Source organism: Eublepharis macularius, chromosome 3 (genome assembly GCF_028583425.1).
Source record: "Eublepharis macularius isolate TG4126 chromosome 3, MPM_Emac_v1.0, whole genome shotgun sequence".
NCBI classification, from domain to species: domain Eukaryota; kingdom Metazoa; phylum Chordata; class Lepidosauria; order Squamata; family Eublepharidae; genus Eublepharis; species Eublepharis macularius.
The window spans coordinates 85,053,044-85,073,134 of NC_072792.1; positions in this window are offsets into that span (position 1 = coordinate 85,053,044).

The following is a 20,091-nucleotide window of genomic DNA, read 5'->3' on the forward strand; positions in this document are numbered from 1 at the left end:
TCAGCAGAGTTATACCCTTTCAAGTGACTTAAGTCCATTTAAATAAATGGATTTAGAAAGGTACGACTCTGGTTAGGATGGCACTATGACTTTCTCCCGCTCATCACTTTGATCACCTTTTCTCCTGGTTTTGGAACACAGCAAGCTTTAGAAATTCATCCAGTTACCCTGGAGCTCCTCCTACACACACACTTCCTGTCCTGAAGCCACTTCTTTCATTAGGAGGAAAACACATTACTGCCTCCCTACTATGCTGGAGTCACAAGACACTTGTTGAAGGAAGTCAATGTGTCTCTGGTCCATTTACCTCTCCTCCTTCTGTTTCCTGCCCATTCTCAAACAAGTTCCCTAAGCCAGTTTCCTGGTAATACTAATATGTGCTAACACTTCTGTATGGTAAAGAGCTAGAATTCAGGGTCTATTTTCTCCTTTGCCTCTTGAGATGGTGGGCATAAAAACAAAAAATCAGTTTCTTCAGTCATTCCAGTTTTGGTGATTCAACCATACTTAAGGGAATATTGTGCTATGCACAATCCTCTCAATACATGTGATCATCGCCACTTTGATTTTTTTTTTTTTAGACACAGAGAAAGCATTTGACAACTTGAACTGGGCTTTTATGTTTAAAGATAATATGAATTTTTGAGAAAATTTTATAAAATGAGTAAAATCTATTTATACCTTACAGGCAGCAAAAATAATTGTCAATAGAGATTTAACAAAACCGTGTGAGATTCAAAAAGGAATGAAACAAAGATGCCCTTTGTCCCCTCTCTTTTTATTTTGGTTCTTGAAATTTTGAACAGAAACATAAGACAGGATGGGGGGCATAAGGATTTAAAAAGAGAATTATAAATTGAGAGCATTTGCAGATGACTCTGTCTTAATTTTAGAGGATCCACTAAAAAGAGTGGGTTCTCTGATATTAAACAAATTTGGTGCACTAGCTGGCTTTAAAATTAATAAACAGAAAAAAAGATTTTAACAGAAAATATGAAACTACAAGAACAAGTTGATGGAAAAAACAAGTTTTAAGGTTAAAACAAAAGTAAAATACTTGGGAATCACATCATTAAATATAAATTGTATGCTATTTCATAATAATGATAAGGCATGGAAGGAAGTAAAAACATGTTCTCAGGTTTTCTCCCGGGCGCTGCTACGTTGGACACTGGGGTACCTGGCCTTGGCACTGGGACACCACTAGGGATTATGCAGGGTCCCGCTTTGTGGAAGGAGGGGAGGTATACATCACTCATGCACCCTCTCAAGCCACCAGCAAGCCTGCTCAACCTAGCTCTGCTCCTGTGTCCACCTTCCTTCTTTGCCTCCTTTACCGCCTTCTTTCCTCGCTCACTCATTTCCTCCATCCAACCTCCAACAACTCCTACTCCTACACAACCCACCCTGTCCTGTGGGTGGACTTCCTTTTTATCCTTTCAGCCTTTCCCTGCTCCACCTGTCAACCACGCCCTCCTCCTGCCCTCTAACCATGGCTCTGGCTGGCCCAGGCAGCTGCAGCTGTGCTCGCTCAGCTGGAAGCACTGGGCTGGCCCACCTGTGTCTCGTTGGCTGGTTGCCAAGCCTCTCTGGCTGGGCTGACTGCTGGAGGCGGGCACAGCTGTGTCTCCTTGGCTGGCTGCCAAGCTTCTCCTACAGAGTGCCTCAGGAAGCTCCACCTGGAGTTGTTTTGTTCCTGGCATCCCCTGGGCCAGGCTATTGCTTTCTAGCTGGGCTGCAGGCTGGGGCGTGGCTCTGAGCTGCTGTGGCTGCTTCTCCTTCCTGGCTGGTAAAGTTTCTGTTTGGTTAGCTGCTGGCTGGCTGTCCCTGCTGCCTTTGCCCTCTCCCTCTGTTCTGTCCACCTCTGGGTTGACCCCACTCTTCCTGCCTGGCCTCCTAGACTCCCACTGGAGGGTGGGACTAGCTGGCCTCCACCTGCCCCTTCTAACTCTCTGAGGCTTGGGTGCTTCTTTCCCTCCCTCCTGTGTAGGTAGGTTCTGGCCCTGGGTGCCTGCTGGGGCAGCTGGGCGGTTGTCTCCTGTCCCCTCCTCCCGGCAAGTCCAGGGGCTGTGCGTCAGACCCCAGACACATTTATCAAGATGGGAAAAATTCAATTGTCTTTGTTGGAGATAATATCTGTATTTAAGATGAATGTTTTACCCAGAATGATATTTTTGTTTCAGACAATACCAGTAATGACACCTGGTACACCATTTAAATAATGGCAGAAGAATATAGCAAAATGTGTGTGGCAAAGGAAGAAACCATGTGTTAATATAAAATATTACAGGATGCAAAAGACAAAGGCAGTTTTGGACTACCTGATCATTTCTTTTTATTTTATTTAGGGTCTATGACCAGATTCAAGCTTATAAAACAAAACATTTCATTATCAGGTATACAACATCCAGGTTAAAAGAATCTTCAGTTAAAAATATACAAATATCAGGATATCTGGTTAAAATTACATCATAGAATTAAAATAAGTATAAAATATCAAATAGCCATTTTAAATTTTGGATCTAGAGACCTAAAAATAACAACAATATAGTAGCATCCTAATCAGAGATCAAGTGCACAGGACTGAAATTTATTGCACAATTTAATAATCTGAGCACAGAATTTAGCTGTTACTTTAGTAATAGCTGAAATTTCATCTGTTAGTTGTTTATCTAGGCATACACTGTCTGTCTCTATAACAGATCTATCCATAAGAAGAATTGTTCTAGCTCGATTTCTTTATAGAGGGGACAGTATAAAAGAACATGTCCCACAGTTTCCACCCCGGCTAGAGGATGGGATAAATCCTCTCAGAGAATGTGATCATTTTTTATCTCCCTTCCAAACTCATTGAGGGTATGGCATCGCATCTGGCCAATGTGAAAGCCCTCCTGTGAGGGGAAAAATCTAAAGTTTTAAGATATTGGGCCATTCTCATACTGAATCTTGTCTCCTCAGGGGCCCTAAATCAAGGAGACTTCATTAGATCTTGTTGGTGTTCAATGTCATAAATTCTTTGCCTGATCTATGGTCTGATCTATGGTCTGTGACAAAAGAACACCAGACTACCTGATCTGAAAGTATATTTTGCTGCTTGTTGTTTGGTATGATTAAAAGAACGGGTATTGCTAAGAAATAAAAGGCAATTGGTGTTAGAAGGTCATGATTTAAGATTTGGATGGCATGCCTGTTTATGGTATGACAAAGTTAAAGTGCCGTTTTGAGAGTATGGAACAATATAAATTTAGGTTGTGCCCAAAAACACCTTTGTGGATCTCAAAACAGGAAGCCTTTTTCAGATGGGAAATGATAACCAAACACAAGTGGCTAACATACCGCTACATATTAGATTTTTTACAAGGTGAATGTAAAATTTAATCAAGAGAAGATTTAAACTTACAAGGATATAATTGTCAATGGTTTTTCTGTGCACAATTATTAGAAAGGTTTAAAACTGATAAAAGACTATGGATTTCACCAATCGATGATAGTATTTGAAACAGAATTATGTATGAATTATGAACTTGCCATTGCTGAAATGTATAAACTTTTGTTGAAACTGGAGACAGAGGAAGAACAGGTGAAAGAATATATGATTAAATGGGCAAAAAAATAGATATACAAGTTGAACAATGGGAAAATGTGTTTGAAGGGTTTTACATTTATATTAAATTCTAGCCTAAAATAAAACTTTTATAAATTGATGTATCCGTAGTATATGTCACCAGGCAAATTAGCTAAAATGTATAAAAACATCTTGAATAGATGTTAGAAATGTGAACAGCAGCAGGGGATAGTCTGTCATTTATGGTAGACATATAGCAAAGCCAAAAATTTTGGGATATAAAGACATTTAATGATTCAGAAGATTTCAAAGACTAATATACAAATGAAACCAGAGGTATTTTTGCTAGGATTAATTAATAAAGAGCTAGAAACTCCATATGGAACATTGTTTCTGTATGCAATGACAGCAAGACTGCTATATGCTCAAAAATGGAAAACAGCAGAAGAATATGAATTGTCGAAGGCTTTCACGGCCGGAGAACGATGGTTGTTGTGGGTTTTCCGGGCTGTATTGCCGTGGTCTTGGCATTGTAGTTCCTGACGTTTCGCCAGCAGCTGTGGCTGGCATCTTCAGAGGTGTAGCACCAAAAGACAGAGATCTCTCAGTGTCACAGTGTGGAAAAGAGAAGAGATGTAGGTCATTTGTATCTACTCAGGAGGGGTGGGGTTGAGCTGAGTCATCCTGTAAGAGTTTCCCAGGGTGTGGAATGCTAATGGCGGGAGGCTTCACTGTATCCTGAGGAGGTTCTTTTGCATATGGATTGGTACTTGATGTGCTAATCTTCTCTGCAGGGCTATTGTCAGGGATAGAATGTTTTGTTAGCCTGGTGTTTTTCAGAACTGGCACCCATGCTCGGTTCATTCTTAAGGTTTCTTCTTTCCTGTTGAAGTTTTGCTTATGCTTGTGAATTTCAATGGCTTCCCTGTGCAGTCTGACAAAGTAGTTGGAAGTGTTGTCCAGTATTTTGGTGTCCTGGAATAAGATACTGTGCCCTGTTTGTGTTAGGCTATGTTCAGCCACTGCTGATTTTTCAGGTTGTCCAAGTCTGCAGTGTCTTTCATGTTCTTTTATTCTTGTCTGGATGCTACGCTTTGTGGTCCCGATGTAAACTTGTCCACAGCTGCAGGGTATACGGTATACTCCTGCAGAGGTTAGGGGGTCTAGCAGTATTCAGACCCACCCGAAAAATACAACAGATGCTACGATCAGCAAAAGACAGTAGAGACCCCCTAACCTCTGCAGGAGTATATCGTATACCCTGCAGCTGTGGACAAGTTTACATCGGGACCACAAAGCGTAGCATCCAGACAAGAATAAAAGAACATGAAAGAAATGAGAGGTCTTTATTGTAGGAACTCCACACTCTGATAGGAAAGGAGGAGAGACAGATCCTAACTACCTATCTAGTCTAAGTATGGACATGGATGGCAGGACAATGCCTGCATCCATGCTGCCAAGATGGAGGGAGGAGAAGGAGAGAGGTGTTGCCTGGAACAATGCCAGGAAGAGAAGAGGTGAGAGGGAGGAAGTCAGGAGGAAGAAATCCTGAGAACAGCAATCTACATATCAAACGACAGTCAGAGTAGTAAACAGTAAACAGAGTGCCCTGACCTCTCTATCTTTCTAACTCTTTAGTTTGTCCCCCTCTGAAATCTGAAGAAAGGAACAGTGCTGAATCTTCCTCTTCTAACAGGTATATTGATATTTTGCTTCATTGGGGTGAGCAACATCTTGGTGGAGACCTGTTTAGTGGACAGCTGGCAAGAAGGAAAGGGGGCAAACAGTTTCTGTCGATCTTTTACACTTGAGTTCATTTTCCCATCCCTGTATGTGTTACTTTGGTTTAAATAAAAGCAATGAGCAAGAATTACAAAACTTCCCATCACGTTCCATCAGACTTGTGACCTGCACCCCACAGTTGCCAGAGGAATGCTTCAGGAGGATTCTCTCCCTCTCACTGCTCCAAGGTCCACCTGCCACATTTGTGTCCTATCCTTCTTTCTAGAGGCTCGGGGGAGCATGTATGCGTCTTTCCTCTTCCAGTGCTCCTCTCTTCCCTGGGATTTGTCCATAGTGGCAGCAGTTAGGTCAAACCACATTTGCCCTCCCATAATGTTAAGGTATGTATGGGAACATGTTAATTATTTGACAAACAACAACACCTAAAACAGAACCTCAGCCATGCAGAAAGAGATGCCATAAACAGCCTCCAAAACAATTCTGGCATCGTAATCAAGGAAGCTGACAAAGGCGGAGCAGTGGTCATCATGGACAAACAGAATTATATACAGGAAGCAGAAAGACAACTCTCCAACACAACATTCCATAAAATACTACCTGCTGATCCTACGGAGCAATATAAAAGAGAACTCAATAAAATATTAAAGACTCTTCCCGTGGACATACAAGAATGCATCCATACGGACACACCCCAGGAACCACGACCAGGAAAATTCTACCTGTTGATATCTAAGTGTCAAAAGCCAGTGTGCAGAGGCTTTAGATCAGAACGATCAGTATGACAGGTAGACACATCAGGTGACATAGAGTCAGATGGTTAACTTAAGAGTCAGGAGACCATGAAGTGAATGACTCAGCTAAACTCATGCATGTATCTGATTGGGTGTCTACATGTATATATAGCTACTATGTACAGTATGGTAGGGGCTTCTTGCAAGTCCAGGTGTAGGCGAAGCACTTTGTCTCTCTGGACTGTAAACTTGTATATATTGCTCTTAATCCACCTATAAATAAATTGTATTATACACCTTTACTAAACAAACAAGGTGTGGACTCTTTGTGGATCCTCCTTAAGCTGGTGCAGTCACGCTGAATACACACTATTCAACAGGGTTATGGGCCCAGATAGACTGCGCCAAGCTGAGGAGGCTCTACTGAAGTAGAGACGCAGCAGAGTCGGTGGTGGATGTTGGCACCTGACGGCCGTGATCCCTCGGAGGAGGAATTATTGGCGGTGGAAAGTATCAGTGACCAGGAGGAGGGGGGGCAAACGAACTCCCTCAGACCGGTGCAGAAGCAAGTATGGCACAGAGTACGGTCGTGTTGGTGGAGAAGCTGACCTCCGTGAACTACTCCATTTGGTCGTTGCGTATGGAGCATTTTCTAAAGAGAGAGGGGCTGTGGAAAAGTGTCAGCAACCCCCCAGCAGCCCCCAATGATGTGGAAAAGGTTGCAGATGAGCGTGCTTTAGCTCATATCATGCTGGCTGTGGGGGATGATCAATTGCTTCACATCAGGGACTCAGCTACCAGTTCAAAGGCCTGGGAAGATTTGAAGCTGATCCATGCCAGAACATCTGCAGGGTCATTAATTATGCTGACACGTCGCCTCTACAGACTTGCTCTCAAGCCAGGGGAGAGCATGCAGAAGCATATAAACAGTTTGATGGAATGTTTCCAGCAACTGGCTGCTCGTGGAAAGCCCACAGAAGACTCTGATAGGGCATACATTCTGTTATCAAGTGTGCCTGATGTATACTTTCCCCTTATTGCAAGCCATGAGAGCCTGGAGCCAGATAAACTCACTTATTCCTATGTCATGTCTCGTCTTCTTGAGGAAGAGGCTCGTGTTTCAACATACCGAGGCTGGCATTCAAGGACGGAGCAACGAGCAGACGGAGGGGCCCATCGAGGGATTTCAGCCACTGACGGCGGAGGAGTTGCTAGCAAGCAGCGGGAGGTCACCCAGTTGTCAGCAGCAGCCGTGAGAAGATGTTACAGTTGCGGCTCCACTTCTCACCTTCGTCGCTTTTGCCCGGACAGGAGAAGAAAACAACAGAAGCAGAAGCAAGGACGTGTACAGGAGCCTCGGTTTCCGGATGAACATGCGAGGCTGGTCACTGCATCTACTGCAAATACGTGTTCCCAATGACTACTGGATAGTGGTGCCACTGAATCATTCTCCCGATCAGGGGAGGTGCTGTATAATTTACAACAAAGCAACCTGCAGTCTGTGTTGTTGGCAGATGGGAGAGAATTTTCAGTGAATGCTATGGGAACTGTGCGGTTTACAGCTCTGGAGGAGGACTTTGCGCCTGTGTATTGTGTTCCCTCTTTGGACCATAATCTGTTATCAGTAAGTAGGTTGACCCAAAAGGGGTTTGAGGTCCGGTTTGTGGGGGACAAATGTTCTATAAGCAGGGCTGGCAAGGTTCTAGTGAATGGGGAGCTGAAAAACAATGTTTATATTGTAGAAAATAGGCAGGCAAAGGCTGACACGATTACAAACAAGTGTAGCCATGACAATTGTGTGCATTTATTGCACAGGCGTTTAGGGCACGCTAGCTTTGGGGTTATAAACAAAACTCTAACACTCCTGAAGGGAGAAAAAGTGTCAAGCTGCTCAGAGTTCCTAGACTGCACTGTTTGCAAAGCAGTCAAAACAAAGGCATTCCCTGTAGCTAAGAAAAGTGGCCGGGTGTCTACAAAGCCACTTGAATTAATTCACATGGATCTGATTGGTCCATTCCCCAAAAGCCATTCTCAAAATTGTTATGCCCTGGTCCTAACGGATGATTTTAGCCGGTACTCATGGCTGTACATTATGAAACACAAGTCTCAAACTTTTGATTTGTTTAAGGTTTGGGCAAAAAGGGTACAAAAACAGTTGGGGCTGGACATAAAGGCCATCCAGTCTGACCAAGGGGGGGAATTCATGTCTGTAAAGTTCTCTCACTGGTGTGATAAAAATGGTGTATTGCACAGGGTAGCAAATACAAGTGTGCCACAAGAAAATGGTCTGGCAGAAAGGCATGGTGCCATTATACAAGAAAAAATGGCTGCTATGTTAGCTGATGCTGGTTTGCCAAAAACTTACTGGGCTGAGGCAATTATCTGTGCCTGTTATGTGGTAAATCGTCTGTGGTCCCGTGCTGTGAATGAAATACTTTTTAGGTTACTTTTCAACAGGGACCCTAATCTAAAGTTACTAAGGGTGCTTGGCATGACTTCTTGGGTGCATATCCCTTTAAAACAGCGCAGAAAAGGGGGCCCAAAAGCTTCTAAGATGATATTCATTGGATACCAGAGTGGCATGAAGGCCTACAGGTTTACAAATGAAAACAAAAAGGTATCTTATAGCCGCTCCGCCAGTGTATGTGAACATGGAAGTTGGAAAAGGCTTCACGGGTATGACAGTGAAAGCCAGATTGCATTGCCAGTTACCGATGAAATGCCTGAAACAAGTCCAGAGGGGGACATGAGTGTGAAGCAGGAGATTTGTTCTCCAGCCAGGCAGGTAACACAGGACACACAGAGGTCTAGTCCTCCTATACGTGTGTCCAGTCGTCCTAATAAAGGTGTCCCACCTCAAAGGTATGGTTTTGAAGCTGCAGCAAACTGTGTACTGACTAAAGAGCCAGCTAATTATTCAGAACGTCTCACTTATGAGAGGGAAGAGAAAAAGGCTTGGCTCGAGGCCATGAAGGCCGAATATCAGTCTCTAACTGACCATGAAGTGTTTACAGTTGTACCTAAGCCAAAAGACACAAATATCATTGGCTGTAGGTGGCTGTATAAGGTGAAACGACTTCCCTCAGGTAATGTACAGAGGAAAGCTCGCTTGGTAGCCCGTGGTTTCTCTCAGGTACAATTCCAAGACTATGACCAGGTATTTTCTCCTACTGTTAGGCCTGAAACAGTAAAATTAGCCTTATGTAAGGCAGGGGCTCAACACAAAAACATAAATCATTTTGATGTCTGTATGGCCTACCTCCATGCTCCTATACAGGAATGTTTATACATGGAGCAAATACCAGGGTTTGAGGTGTCAAATAAACATATGGTGCTCAAACTAAACCGAGCTTTGTATGGGTTGCGTCAATCAGCACGAGCTTGGTTTCAATACCTGTCACAATCACTAAAAGCAGCAGGCTTTGAGCAGGGCAAAGGTGATGCCTGTATTTTTACAAAAATGGTAGGAGGTTCAGAAGTCCAACTCCTTGTTTTTGTAGATGATATATTGTGTATATATGAAACAAAAGAACAATTATGTTGGTTTAAACAAATAGCTAAAGATATTTGCAAAGTGAAACATTTGGGTCCTATCTCCAACTATTTGGGAGTGCAAGTGTCCAAAACCCAGGACGGATTTTTCCAACTGAATCAGAGAGACAAAATTACAAAGTTGCTCTCAGAGTATGGATTAACTGAAGCACATGGTGTGTCCACTCCTATGACTACAGGGTATATCTGGGAGCCAGATGATTTTCCCTGGGAAGATGTACAGAGATATCAGTCATTGGTGGGCAGTCTTTTGTATCTCTCATGTTGGGGCCGTCCAGATATAACACAAGCAGTAAACATGCTATGCCAAAGGTGTGCTAAGCCTTTCCATAGGGATTGGATAGCAGCAAAACGCGTCTTAAAATATCTAAAGGCTACTCTCAATTTCTCTTTGGTTCTAAAAGCCACTGAACCTATGCAGATCACTATGTTTTGTGATGCTAGTTGGGCAGATCGCCCTGACGGTAAATCCACTACAGGACTAGCCATATTTGTAGGAGGTGCTCTCATTGCACATAAGACATTAAAACAGTCTTTGTTGGCACATTCATCTTGTGAAGCAGAGTTCTCGGCCATGAGCCAAGGTATTTTAGAGCTGGAAGTAATACAACAGCTCATGTCTGACATGAGAATGCATTGTGCAGTACCTATTGCTGTTTATGGGGATAATACAGCAGCACAACAGTTAGCCCAAGATGGTGGAATTAAAACACGCAGTAAACACATCTTAATCAGGTATTTGAACGTAAGATGTGCTGTAGAGCAAGGATTCATAAGATTGTTTAGATGTACATCTGGTGACAATATAGCAGACATGTTCACTAAAAGTCTGTATGCTGTACCATTTGAATGATTACGTGATGCCTTAAACTGCTCTCATACTGGCTTGGAGGAGTGTTGATATCTAAGTGTCAAAAGCCAGTGTGCAGAGGCTTTAGATCAGAACGATCAGTATGACAAGTAGACACATCAGGTGACATAGAGTCAGATGGTTAAGTTAAGAGTCAGGAGACCATGAAGTGAATGACTCAGCTAAACTCATGCATGTATCTGATTGGGTGTCTACATGTATATATAGCTACTATGTACAGTATGGTAGGGGCTTCTTGCAAGTCCAGGTGTAGGCGAAGCACTTTGTCTCTCTGGACTGTAAACTTGTATATATTGCTCTTAATCCACCTATAAATAAATTGTATTATACACCTTTACTAAACAAACAAGGTGTGGACTCTTTGTGGATCCTCCTTAAGCTGGTGCAGTCACGCTGAATACACACTATTCAACACTATACACACTATACACACCACACACTATACTACCCAAAATCCATAAACCGGGTAACCCAGGACGCCCCATTGTCTCAGGAAGAGACACTATCACGGTAGGAGTCTCAGGATACATGGACTCTATCCTCAGGCCCTATGCCACGAGCACACCCAGCTATTTATGGGACACCACTGACTTCCTCAGGAAAATACAGTCCATTGGCAACCTACCAGATGACACCATCCTAGCAACCACGGATGTGGAGGCTTTATACACCAATATCCCACATGCAGATGGACTACTAGCCATAGGGAATACTATCCCGGACAAAACCACAGCACACCTTGCCACTGAACTTTGTCACTTCGTACTCACTCACAATTACTTCGAATTTGGTGACAACTTATATCTACAGATTAATGGCACAGCCATGGGCACACGCATGGCACCACAATATGCTAACATATTCATGGCGGACTTGGAACAACGCTTCCTCAGCTCCCATCCACTGGAACCACTACTATACTTAAGATTCCTGGATGACATCTTCATCATTTGGACCCATGGGAAGGAAGCTCTTGAGAGATTTCATCAGGACTTCAATAACTTTCACCCTACTATCAACCTAAGCCTGGACCACTCTACACAACAGGTACACTTCCTGGACACCACTGTACAACTACATAATGGACGAATAAATACCACCTTATACCGGAAACCAACAGACCGATACTCATATCTACATGCCTCCAGCTACCACCCTAAACATACCACTCGGTCTATTGTCTACAGCCAAGCCTTACGTTACAACCGTATCTGCTCCAATGCTCTTGACCGAGACTCGCACTTAAGAGATTTACAACAAGCATTTTTGGGACTACAGTACCCACCAAATGAAGTGAAGAAACAAATCAACAGGGCCAGACTAGTACCCAGAAACAGTCTACTCCAGGACAAACCTAAAGGAACTCCCAGCTCAAACCCATCCAACGTATCATCAGTGAGCTAAAGCCCATCCTGGAAAATGATACCTCTCTCTCAGAAGCCCTGGATGGAAGACCTTTCCTTGCCTACAGACAGCCCCCCAACCTTAAACGACTTCTCACTCACAACCATGAATCGGCCAGCAGAGTCACCAGCACAGGTACCAGGCCCTGCAACAGACCCAGATGCCAGCTCTGCCCCTATATCTACCCAGGGAATACAATTACAGGACCCAATGGCATCAACTACACTGTCTCTGGCTCTTACAGCTGCTCATCCTCCAATCTGATATATGCCCTCATGTGCCAACAATGTCCTTCTGCTCTGTACACTGGACAAACCAGCCAACCTCTACGCAAAAGAATAAATGGACACAAATCTGACATTAGAAATGGAAACGTCCAGAAACCAGTGGGAGAACACTTCAATCTACCAGGACATTCCACCAAAGACTTAAAAGTCGCTGTGGTTCAACAGAAACCCTTCAAAAACAAAATCCAACGGGAGGCTGCTGAATTGGAATTCATATGCAAATTTGACTCTGTCAAGCTGGGACTGAATAGAGACTATGAATGGTTATCACATTATCACAGGTAACAGATTTCCTTTACAGAGGTGGGGTCTGGGGGAGCTCAGTGGCACCTGGCGTGGGCTTTCGGGGACCACAGATCTCTTTGTCAGATGCATCTGGCAGGGAGAGCTGTAGTTATCGAAGGCTCATACTGCATTGGAATTGGATGGTCTAGCTGTTTGGCTGCTACAAACTAACAGGGCAAACTTCTTTGAAGCCAACTGATACACACACTAAAAGGAGATGTTTACATATACTAGCAAAGGAATGTTTTGATTGCACCCTCCCCCTTCCCCCCCCCCAAATTGCCTCTTCTCTCTCCTCCCCTTCTCTCCCTCCTCTTCTGTATTTGACCAGGCTCTGTATCATGCATCTGACGAAGAGAACTTGATTCTCGAAAGCTTATGCTACAATAAAATTGGTTAGTTTTAAAGGTGCTACTGGACTCTTTTTGATGTTAATTTATGTGGCCCTTTCAAAGGTCTGCATACCCTGAAAGACTCATAAACTTCTGGCCACTGCTCTAAACCAAAGAACAGATAACATAAGGCAGAGAGGGGTCAAAGTACTGCACAAAACGGGGGAGAAATAGGAGGCAGGGAGCTGTGGTAAGGTTGGACAGATGACACAATTATAAGGGCTGCATTATCAACAGTCAGATGGCCTAATCTTTACCATCAACTTTGGCATGTTCAGTAGTCTATTTGAGTACACTCACTACCTTCTAATACAGCGGTGGTTTTCTTCCTAGGGTGCTTTTCCAGCAGCAGGCTGCAGAGCAAAACTCAGGGTCATGAGTTCAAAAAAGACTTGTGCTCCTTTGTCCTCAGTCACAGACTTGACAGTCAGCTGCAATGAAGCTGGTGATAGGAGGAGCAGCCTACTTCATGCATTATCGTCTCCAGTAAATTATCCAAGGAGCGAGACTCATACAGTGCAAAAACAGCTGCATCTCAGCTAACATGTGTAACCAATGTAGAGCAGACGAAGGACAAAGAATGGGAGAGAGGGTATGGAGATTGTAAAATAAAAACAAGGAATGGGTGTAGTATTTTTGCAGTTTGGATTCATAGAACATAAGGATATAGCCTATGCTGCACTTTGTTTATTAGCATTATACATTATCTCTGCCTTTCTCTTCCTTTAACAATACATTGCTTTTCTGTGTTCCATTCCACAACAAGACTAGAGAGAGAAAAAGAGAGAGACCACGCATTATGGGGCTAGTCAGACAGAGATGGCTCCCATTCACATTGATGACACCAATGTGTTATTTTTCATACCTCCTCTGACCTTAAAGATCAGAGGCCTCTGACCACACTGCTTAGGCAGGGGGAAAGCACAAGTCCTTCTGGATTTGCAGACTAGAAGGGAGAGGCACTGGGAAAGGAGCTGTCAGCCTTCATTATTAATATCCCACTGTTAATATTTAATGTCATAAAACTGCAGCTCCCTCCGCAGTGGAATCATCAGACATGCAGGGGTCATACCAATCGGAATTCTTTAGACAGAAGATTCAGCATCCCTCTTCTGTAGCTTCATGCTGGGACTGTTAAGGATGTTCTAGATGGAGCTGATATGGTGGGAAGCTTAATAAAACCTTTTTAAGGGGGGGGGGAGCAAATTACATTATCATTCCAGCAAATGAACCCAGCTATTTGAACTCAACATTCAACCTGTGAATTATTATTATCTGTCATTTCAATCACACTTTTCAATACACAAAGGGCTTTACAATTTTTATCTCGTTTATCTTAACAGCCACCCTATTAGGCAGATGATGATAGCAACTCTGTATTTTTAATCTAGGACCAAAATCACCTGTGCATCTTCCCCTGCTTCAGTTAATGTGCATTACCACCATTCACAGCCTATACTTCTCCAATTTTAAACATCATTGTGCAGTCACCAATCTTTATCAGAACTCTGATGAAATGAACAAGATCACAAAAGAGTCTCACCAATTTCACCAGTGAAAATTTCCTTTAACCTTCCTATTCTCTTTCTGGTCTCCAGTGAAAGTGACAAGTGCTGGTGGTGGACATAAACATACCCGTTTGAGAAAGCAAAACCCTCACAAAGGAAATTGACCAGACTTTCCCTGATTATAAAAGTACTGCTGGATCAGACCGCTGTTCCTTTTAGTCAAGCATTTCGTTTCACTCACAAAATGACACAAGTTACCATTTGTTCTCCCCATCATGTGTATCCTAGGCTCACGTGGTATCTCTAACTTGTATTCTGGATGCTTACCTAGAACTATGACCAATTTGGAGCAATTTAAACTCAGTGTCCAAGGAAAACTTTCCAATTCTGAAGCTCGTCTAGCTTGGAAAACTGACACATTTGCCAATTGGGGGGAACAGAACATGTGGTTTAGGAATCTTTACCTGGATAATGGGCAAACATGCTGGACAGATGGCAAACATGCTTCTATTAGGCTACCAGTAACCACAAAACAACCAGATATTTTCCAAAACAAGGTTTTGAATTTAATGAGGAAAATGTAAGGTACAATGTAAGAAACTGAAAAGGTATTCAAACATAAAAGCAGAGAAACTGTTGTGCTCAGATAGTTGTGAGTATGAAGAGTTACATGAGAGGAGAGAAAATGAAAGAGAACCAAGCCTCTGGATTGGAAGAGAGTGTCACTTAAATAAGGAGAAAGGAGACTTGTTAAGAGAAAAGGAATGAACATAGAAGGAGTTTCTCTATCCTCAGTCTGCTGAGTTGGACCAAGTATGTTGTTTGTTTCAATTATCTAGAGAGTACGGGATTTTAGGCAGAGTTTCTAACAGTCCCAAGAAATAATTAAAAGGTGGAGGGATACTCCTATGTGGAGAGGAAACCTCCCAGAGTCCCAAAGAAAGAACAGCAAAGTTAGCAGCCCCTGAGCAAGCAAAGAGGAAGAGACCACACACACCTTGACTGACAGAGCAGCAATAATTATAGGAACTAGTACAAAAGAATATCAAAGAAACTATTGTTAAAATCCAGGAATTGGGGGTGAGTCCAGGATGAGCCTCTATGGATTTTCCAGCTCTGACTGGGAGGGGGGGTTGCTTCCCAGAAAGGCAATAAAAGGTGATTGTATACAGACAGGGGAATGTCCTGGATGGACAAGAGGGCTGGCAATATGGAGGCTTCACCCAAGCCAGAAGCAGGCTGGTAGGAGACATTCAGGCAAGGTCAGTAAAAGGTAATCAAACCCATCCGGTTGCTTGATTGTAATGAGGTTTTGCACTCAGGAAGACTTGCGTTTGCTGACTAAATTACATTGATAGACCAAGGTGGGTGCCTGGCTTTGCAAGCACCCACTGTGATGGGTAGACATGCAGATGTCCCATTAGAGAATCAATCTCCTGCCCAAGGTTTTGGCCACACATTAGCATAGCCTTACTAAGGAGAGCCATGTCCTCACCTATTCCAAAGGAAGGCATTGCTAGCTTCTAAAATAGTTGCAAAGATGAATTTAGCCAAGACGGTGTCATGGCAGGCAGTGCACATCTAGGAAGGGATCCTTGGGAACACTATGCCCTGGAAGGTCCAAAAGCAAGGCCATAAAACCCGAACTCTCCCTGCATTATTGTACTCCATCTGTTTTTATACAACCTCTGACCATGGAAGTTTCATTAGTCATCATGGATTATAGATAGTCATTGATGGACCTAGCCTACATAAGTTTTCCTACTCCTATTCTAAAGTCATCTGTGCTAGTAATCCAGCACAAGTCCAGCGAGAAAGGCAGAGTATACATGAAGGCAATAATAACCATATTACAACAAACTTCGCCAGTTGCATTGAAGATCAGTGAGAATGAGACACTGAAGGAAATTAATGTGCAGCGGGTGCCCATGGAACAAGAAAAACAATGAGGCTTGAGAGCCAGACCTGTTAACAGTGACCAAAGTGATGCTTTGAAACAGGGATGAGATGCTGAAATATGAACAGCCATTCCCAAACTTGCCCTACTCTATAGAAAAAAAGGGTAGTGATGGGATCAAACATGTGCTCCAGAGAAAATGCATCTCTTCATAAGAGACACACATAAAAAAGCAAGGTTGAAATGGCCATCCATCGGCTCAACATCTGATGCAAACACATTTAAGACTGCATTTCTACAGTTTACAGACGCATGCCAGTAACAGGAAAGAAGCCTAAAAGCACTTAAAGTGGCCTATTTGAAACTGACTTGAGAGTAAGGCCTCGTCTAAACAACACAGTTTATGTTCCAAGCTGGTAACATGATGTCTGGCATGATTATTTGTCAGAAGCATTAATTGTGCCATTTTTAATCTACATGCATAGTGTACAGTATTTTTTAAATCTTGTTGCAATATGCCCCCATTCGTATTCCATAAGTCATTGTTTGCTTTCTAAGGGAAGTTGTAGAAGTCAATACAATGAAAAATAATCATGGACACAGCTAAATAATCTCCATTATTTCAGATGGTTTGTAATCAGAACTCTATGGCTGGCAGCTGCAAAAAGTCTTGGTTCCCTGATAGTATAATGTTCAGAATGCCACACACTAGAACAATGGTGTGAAATCATCACAGAACTCTTGAGGCAGATTCCTTAACTGGCAACTTACCAGCTCAACATGCCAGATGCACATGGTGACTCTTATAAATGAACAAATATGCCCCGTGAAAACAAATCTCCCTGTGATGACTATCATCTAGACAAGACTCAAGTCCCATTGAAATCAGTTGGACTTCTGAGTAAGGTTAGGATCAGGCTGTTAGTAAAATGTCTTGCTCTAGCCATGATGCTATTCCTGTAGACCACTCACTTCTGTGCCAAGCATGTGACCCACTACAGACCATCTCCTATCCGCCCCCCCTCCCCTCCCCACCTAGCCTTTAAAGAAAGAGACTGCATGTGATGTATGTTGTATAAAATATGCAGGGCACCAGATACATCAAGACAGCATTAATGGTACAAAGACAGCCATTATTACAACCTAAACAACCTCACAACTTGGGAGGGGAACACTTTTAATGGAGCCAAATTCAATAAAGATGGAGAAGTAACAATGCTCGGAGTGTTGTGAGGCAGCAAGAATGGCAGGGCTTTTTTTAACCTCTTTAATGTATTCACAAGCTGAACACTGTAAGGCCACTGCATGGTTATCCTTTACCATACAGCTGATTCTTTTGTTTTGCAAGCAGGGAAGTGCATTTGTTTCTACCTGGGTGGGTGCCGGAGAGTGCATTTGAAGAGCCTCTGCTGTTTCTGCTTCACAGAAAGGTCACACACAAGTGCTGTTAGCATAGGGCGGGTTGCTTTCCTCTAACCAGGCTGAGCAGCGCCTCACCTTTCCTGGCTCAGTGCCAAGGCTCCTGAGTCCACTTCACAGTATCAGGACATTTATATTTGCAGTGCATTTTGCTTTGCTGCTAAGCTCAGCATTTATTCTTTAAACCGTCTCACTTTAGGGCACAGATCCAACTTCAGCTTCAGAGATTTTGCATGCTAGTTAGCCAATGATATTAGAAGGCAAACAAGCTGGATGCTATTTTGATACCAAATTAATGCAAATAAAACTGTCCATAGCTTAGTGACATATAGATGACATGTATGACATTCCCTCATCCTTACACAACAGAAATAGCACCAGAGGAGTTTTTAAAATTCCAGAAATAAGTAGTTAATTTACTTTAGATGAGAAAAGTCAGATAAAATCAGGATTGAAAATTTCAGAGGTAATTCAACATCTCTCTCTCTCTCTCTCTCTCTCTCTCTCTCTCTCTCTCTCTCTGAAGAGAAAACAGAACATGCATAGACTTCAGTTCTTATGCTCTTCACGGATACTTAAAGGTTTATGGTTTTGAGGCTTTAGTTCCCTTGTTTTCCCCTAATTACTCTAATATACTTTCTTTTAGTATTCCCTTTCTCTTCTGGAGTTAGTACTCAGTTTTTAGTACCCCAATCCTTTTCACCCACCAGTGCTTTCCTTCAGTCCTTAACTGAATTTGAAGGTCTCCACAAGTAGTTTACAACCACGCCCAACCAGAGAATACTTCACTCTCCAGAGGTACTTCCCTGTTTGACTGGGTAGGGAAAATCTCCTCTCCTTAGAAGATTTATCCTCTTTTCTTTGGTCTGATTGGGAGTCTGCACCTACTTCCCAAACTTCTTTGCCAACTTTCCCCAAGTTCTCCTGTCAGTGTTAAAAGTGCTCTCCATTAGGACTCCATCTCCCACTGCTAGGACTGAGAAAAGACCCTCCTCTTTCCAACTCATGCTACTCAATCAGCTCTCTTGGAGTAGCCTGTCACTCAAAGCTCTCTGTGAGAGATTAACCCTTAATAGACCTGCAGTTGTGGGTACATTACTTCCAGGCTTTTTAAAACATGCAGTCTGTCACAACATGCTAAAACTGCTCTCTTACAGCTACAGATAATTCTGGGATCCCCCTACAGCTATTGTTCCCTGCTTGTGAACATCTACAGTCATCTGTCTGCCCACAATTGGAAACCAAATGCTGGACTAGATTAAGCCAGCAAGGCAGCTCATACAGTCTAGTGACAAATTATATGGCACTTGCAAACACGTAAAGTATTTTGAGCATTCACTTCTACACAATCCTACATTTTATTCCTATTTTTCAGAATGGAGAACTGAGCCTCAGAGATGGGAACTTGTCCAAGTCTCCCCACTGAGTCAATTGACACATTTAGTCTTTTGCAATTGGTTTCAGTGGAATCTAGATTTAGCAGTGATTTAATACAGAATTATACAGGATTAAATCCAACATTATAATTAACCAAATCACATTGTGCAGTGAGATTTTTTATTTTTCTACTTTAATTTAAGATTTTATCTGTTCATCCTTTTAAAAAGAAAAGCTAAGACAAGACTGAGGTGCTGTTCGTTAACAAAGAGAACAATCAAAGTATATAAAGTCTCCCTCCTCTGGATGTGGTTGTACTTCCTTTTAAGGAGTAGAAATAAATGCTGGAGATGCTTTTCAATCTGGGACTACAGGTTGGTGTAGAAGATCTCTGGCACATAGCACATTTAACCACCTTCACCCACCTGCACCTGCCTGCCATCTGAATCCATTAACAGAGTCCCTGTCCGGTGTTTCCTTGTATTCTGAAGAGAGGTGGATGTAGGGTTGCCAGCTCCAGGTTGGGAAATTCCTGGAGGTTTGGGGGGTGGAGCCTGGGATGGCGTGGTTTGGAGGGGGGGGGAACCTCAGCAGGATATAATGCCACAGAGTCCACCTTCCAGAGAAGCCATTTTCTCCAGGTGAACTGATTTCTTTATGGCCTGGAGGTCACTTATAATTCTGGGAGATCTCCAGCCACCACCTGGAGGCTGGCAACCCTAGGTGGATGTGCACCACAGACAGGGCCTTTTTGGAGTGGAGCCCATACTGTGGAACTCTCACCCACTACAGAGGCTCACTTGGTTAAAAAAAAGTCTATAATCTCTTCAGCAGCAAATGAAGACATTTTTACTCTTCTCTGCATTTTAGACCCCCAACAGTCAGTGTTAAGCTACTCAATCCTTGCTATGTCTCTTTCAGGTCAAGGATTTCAGGCCCGTTTTAAAAGTTATGATGATCTTATATTTTTAGTCCAATGTGTTTTACTGTTGATGGTTCAGGTTCTAATGTATTTCTCTTGCCCATGTGTAGTTTGGTTGTGTTTTTAGAGATGTTAATG